The following is a 6012-nucleotide window of genomic DNA, read 5'->3' on the forward strand; positions in this document are numbered from 1 at the left end:
TCGAGTGCTGCGAGTCGGTATGTGGCGTCACCAATTTTTTCCGCAATGAGATATGGTCCTTCCCAATTATCTCCAAAGACCCCATGTGTTGGGTTCTTGGTATTTGGCATTACCCTTCTATGGACCAAGTCTCCTGCTCGCAGGACTTTTACTTTCACCTTGGAGTTAAAGTATCTTGCAGTTCGCTGCTGGTAAGCCGCATTTTTTAAGTGCGCTTGATCACGTTTTTCCTCTACAAGATCAAGGCAGAGAAACTGCTTCTCGTCGTTCTGCGAGATGTTGAAAACATCTCTGCGTAGGGAACCTGCCCCGATCTCAACTGGCAACATGGCCTCGCACCCGTAAGAAAGTGAGAAGGGTGTTTCGCCAGTTGTAGATCGAGGAGTTGTATTATAAGACCATAGGACATTCAGTAACTCGTCTGGCCAAGCCCCTTTGCGATCTTCTAGTTTCCCTTTAATGGTGTGTTTTATTATTTTGTTAACAGCTTCAGTCTGTCCATTGCTTTGCGGGTAAGCAACCGCGGAGAATGCCTTTTTGATTCCCAAATCGTCGCATAGTTGTCGCATCTCTTTACAATCAAACTGTCTTCCATTGTCTGAGATGAGTTTGTATGGAATAACAAAGCGACAAATTATGGAGGTATAGACAAACTCGCGCAATTTTGTTGCTGTGATGGTTGCGAGTGCTTTGGCTTCGGCCCATTTCGTGAAGTAATCTACTGCGACTACCGCATATTTGACTCCACCTTTCCCTTTAGGTAACTCGCCGATTAAGTCAATCCCCCATACCGCAAAGGGCCATGGACTTGTGATAGAATGGAGGTTACTTGGAGGTTGGTGGGTATATGTGGCTATTCGCTGGCACCTGTCACACTTCTTCGCAAATGCGAGAGCATCTTGTCGCAAGGTTGGCCAGTAATACCCTTGTCGCATGATTTTTAATGCAAGGGAGTTACCTCCGGTATGATTGCCACAAATCCCCCCGTGTACCTCGCGGAGTATATAACCACAATCTTCCCCGCTGATGCATTTGAGTAGAGGTTGACTAAAACTTCTGCGATACAACCTTTTGTCATATATTACATAACGGGCGGCTCACTGTCGCAGCTTTCTTGCTTCTATTTTGTCATCAGGCAAGAGCCTCTTTTACAGATATGCGACGATAGGAGTCATCCAGGTGATCTCCTGAACGGTATCTATTTCCATGATCACTTCTTGATTTATAGTTGGGTGAGCCAATACATCTACCGGAATTACATCGAGCAATTCGGCTTCTCTAGTTGAGGCCAAACGGGCCAGTGCGTCTGCATGTGAATTTTGAGCATGCGGTACTCGAGACACAGTTACTTTTTTGAATTTCTGCATTAGTTCGCAGACAATGGCTAAATATTTAACCAATCTCCCACCTCTTGCCAGATATTCTCCATTCACCTGGCATACCACGATTTGCGAGTCGCTAAAAGCCTGAAGGTACTCGACTTTCATTTCGAGAGCGAGTTTCAAACCTGCGATTAATGCTTCATACTCAGCTTCATTGTTAGATGCAAAAAATTCAAAACGTAAAGCAGGGTGTACCTTAAAATTATTGGGACTGATTAATAAGATACCACTACCAGAGCCTTCGCTATTTGAGGCTCCATCGACGTACAATGTCCACATCTCTCTATTCGCTATAGTAATGTCGCTTCTGTCTTCTATGAGTGCTACCTCGGTGCTGGGGAATTCAATTATAAAATCTTCCAAGGCTTGCCCCTTGATCGCAGTTCTTGGTTTATACTTGATGTTGAACTGACTCAACTCCATAGCCCACTTCAACAATCTCCCCGACGCCTCTGGTTTTGCCAGAACTTGCCTCAAGGGGTAGTTCGTCAAAACTTCAATACTGTGAGCCTGGAAATAAGGTTGCAATCTTCTTGACGATGTTATCAAGGCAAATGCCAACTTTTCCATTTGGGGATATCGCGTCTCGGCATCCAGTAATCGCTTACTGACATAATACACTGGGTATTGATGTCCTTGGTCCTCGCGTACTAGTATCGAACTAATCGCATGTTCAGACACTGCTAAATAGATGGACAAGACTTCACCAGTTATTGGCTTTGACAAGATCGGAGGTTGCCCCAAGTGTGTTTTTAAAGTTTGAAAGGCCTGCTCGCACTTTTCGGTCCAACGGAACCTTTTGTTGCCTTTCAAAATCTGAAAAACCTCATTGCACTTATCAAAAGATCTGGATATAAAGCGGTTTAAGGCTGTGACTTTACCTGTGAGGCTTTGAACTTCCTTTGGCTGGGTTGGTGATGGCATTTCCACCAATGCCCTGATCTTCGCAGGATTGGCCTCTATTCCTCGCTGATTAACCATGAACCCAAGGAATTTCCCAGAGCCAACTCCAAAAACACCTTTCAGAGGGTTTAGTCGCATCTTATACCGTCGTAATATATCAAACATGGTCTATAAGTGGGCAATATGATCCTTCGCATGTTGAGATTTTACGAGCATATCGTCAACATATACCTCCATGGTTTTTCCAATGAGATCTGCGAACATCATGTTCACTAGCCTTTGATAAGTGGCACCTACGTTTATTAAACCAAAAGGCATTACTTTGTAACAGTATAGTCCTCGATCAGTAATGAACGAGGTGTGTTCCTGGTCTGGTTCATACATCGGGATTTGATTATATCTCGAGTATGCGTCCATGAAACTCAAGAGTTCGTGACCTGCAGTGGCATCAACAAGCTGGTCAATGTTAGGAAGGGGAAAGCTGTCTTTGGGACAGGCTTTGTTTAGGTCTGTAAAGTCAACACATGTGCGCCATGAGCCATTAGGCTTAGGCACGAGTACGGGGTTCGCTAACCAGTTGGGGTAAAACGACTCCCGTATAAAGCCGCAGGCAAGGAGGCGGTCGACTTCTTCTTTTAACGCTTGGTACCTCGCGGGGTCCATTTTGCGGCGCTTTTGTTGGACACCTCGCATCTCGGGGTCAATGTTCAAGCGATGACACATGACTTGCAGAGATATCCCGACCATATCTTAGTGTTTCCAAGCAAAAACATCAAGATTTTGCTTTAAAAAGGTCGTTAATTGTTCTCGCAGCTGAAAATTTAATTTAGAACCAATTTTCAGAACTTTATTATTATCTACAGGATCTATAGGTACCTCAATAGTGTCTTCGGCGGCTTGGGCTGCGGCGGTGTGATCGAGGATTCTTGGATCAAAGTCTGGTTCATCTATGTGCGGCACCTCCTTGATTCTGAGGATCTCCTGGCGAGGAGGTGGTGCCTCCAAAAGGTAGATAACATTTACTGTCCTTTTCTCTGCGAGTTTAACTGCTGTGTTGTAGCATTCCCGCGAATCTGCTTGGACTCCCCGCACAGAACCTACTCCAGCGGTAGTAGGGAACTTCATTGTCAGATGATAGATCGAGGTTATGATCTTCATCTCCTTCAGGATCGGTCGACCAATTACGGCGTTATATGCTGAGTACTGGTCGATTACTGCGAAGTCCGCCATTGACTTGGCTGTCACTGGGGTAGTTCCCAAAGTTATTGGGAGTTTGATCATTCCTTTTATTGTTATGACGTCGCCTGTAAAACCATAGATGCTCGACGTCACGGGTCGCAGATCCTTCTCCTGCAACCCCATTTGTTTGAATGCCTGGAAATTCAACAGATTCACTGAACTCCCATTGTCGATGAGTATACGATGGACATTATCCCCGACAATATTGGCGATTATGACTAGTGCATCGGAATGCAGGTGATAGACCCATCTCGCATCACACTCCATAAAGGTGATGTCATCGCATACCTTCTTGAAAAGTTTCTCGGGCCGCTCACTAAGATTGTTGACATTGGTGAACGGCTTTTCTTTAGCTTCTCTGGCATATCGCTCTTGTGACTTACGAGAGTCCCCTGCGATATGGGGTCCTCCAATGATAGTTAGGATGTTGCGAGGTGTTCTGGAGCCACTCGCATTTCGGTTTTCTCCTTTGTCATCTGCTTGGGGATGACTTTCCTCGTTCTTCTTATACTTGTCGAACTTCCCTCTTCGAATTAGCTCCTCGATTTCATCCTGCAAGACCCAACATTCTAAGGTAGTATGACCAATGTCCTTGTGGTACTTACAGAATTTCTTGGGGTCTCTCCTGTCGCGATTTCCTCTGATGGGGGGCGGCTTCTTGAAGACTCTGTTTCTTTCTTCAATTGCGTAGATATGGTCTTGGGAGACTGCGAGTTCAGTATAGTTGACGAAACGAGGTCCACCTTTCCTTTTCGGCGAGGATTCCTTCTTTGGAGGAGACTTGGCCAACTTCGGACTTCGCTGTCTCCGCGGGCTACGTCTCCTTGGGCTTCGGCCACTGGAGTTCTTCCCCGGAGACTGCGAGACCGTGAACGCGGTATTGGTGACCGGCGTTTGTCTTTTCCCTTCTCTAACTCCGCTAGAGAATTCTCAATTCTCTTGTGGGGTTCGGCCATGGCGAAGAATTCGACTAACGATTCGGGCCTTCGAGCTTGTAACTCCTTCCGAAAGTCTGTCCTCGGCAAGATACCTGTTATCAGCATGCAAACAAGCGAAGACTCGGGAGCCTTGTCGACTTTTGTTACTTCTGCATTAAAGCGTTTAAAATAGTCTTGTAAAGACTCACCGGGTTCTTGTTTGATGTTGGCCAAAGTCGTATAAGGTGGCCTATACGTCATTGTGGCCTGGAAATGTGTGAGGAATAAGTCGACGAAGGTTTCCCACGTCGATATCGACCCCTCAGGTAATTGGGTAAACCAATTGTGGGCATTTTCCTCGAGTGTTGCCGCAAGAATACAGCACTTTGCGAGCTGTGGTACCTGATCCACTTCCATTATAGTATTGAATTTTTCAAGATAATCTATTGGGTTAGAAGTACCTTTATATTTGAGGGATTCGGATAGACGAAACCCCTTTGGAAGTTGAGCTTGTCGCACTTCTGTAGTGAAGGGCGAGGTACCATGCAACTTGTATATGGGCTTCCGTTGCTGCTCGAGCATTTTCAAAGCCTGCAGAAGCATGCTGTGGTCAATCCCTCCAGTCGCAAGAGTCGGGGCTGCTACGACTGCGGGAGTCGCAACTACTGCGGCGAGATTTGCTGGGGCATTGATCCCAGTGGTTGCGATCGGCAGGTTATTATAAGTGTTGGCACCCTGATCGTTCGCATGGGGATCACAGAGTGTCTCAATATTACGTGGGGCGCCAGAGCGTGCCCTAAAAACTGCGTTGAGGTGATCACGCAGATTACCCCGATGTACCTGGTAATGTCCTCCCTGTTGCGTCTGTACAGAGCTGGACCTTGTATATCTACTTGGAGTACGACCATGCGATGACGAAGAAGCTGATTCTGCGTCGTTGTCTCTTGATGGTCGACTGCGAGGATTACGCCTTTCAAGGTCTTCATCAACTTGCGTGCTTTGGTTTGGATACCTTGCGGATTGATCCCTCGACGTTGGATTGTTCAGGTCCAAACCTTCAGGGTTGGTTCTCCGTTCCCTGTGTACACGGTTAGTATGACGTCTAGAAGTTGTTACCTGAGGGTTATCGGTGCGAATAGCAGGAACTCGAGGAGGGCGTCGGGCTCAGTTTTGCCATCTACTTCGGCCTGTAGCGCGCGCAGTTGATCGTGAATCGCAATATATTGATTAGTGGTGAGTTGGATGATTCCCTCGGATACCACTGCCGGAGTGACAGGGGGAAAATGCATGGTTGCTGGTGGTCTGGATGTGTCCCCGACTTGAGGGTCAGTCGTTTCTGGGAATAGGTTGAGAGGTCTGATATTGCTTCTCCCTACTCCGCTGTTAATGACATCCACAGGTGGCATTCCAGTTCCAGATAATGGTACGTTCATCATCCCAATGTTGATGGACCCGTTGTTAGCTCCTCCGTTTGTGTGATTTCCAGCCATGATGATATTTTTCTTTAAAATGAATAAAATCTTAGTCGTATTCCCACAGACGGCGCCAAATATTGTCGAGTGAATTTCGCA

Source organism: Cannabis sativa, chromosome 5 (genome assembly GCF_029168945.1).
Source record: "Cannabis sativa cultivar Pink pepper isolate KNU-18-1 chromosome 5, ASM2916894v1, whole genome shotgun sequence".
In the NCBI taxonomy this organism is placed as follows: Eukaryota; Viridiplantae; Streptophyta; class Magnoliopsida; order Rosales; family Cannabaceae; genus Cannabis; species Cannabis sativa.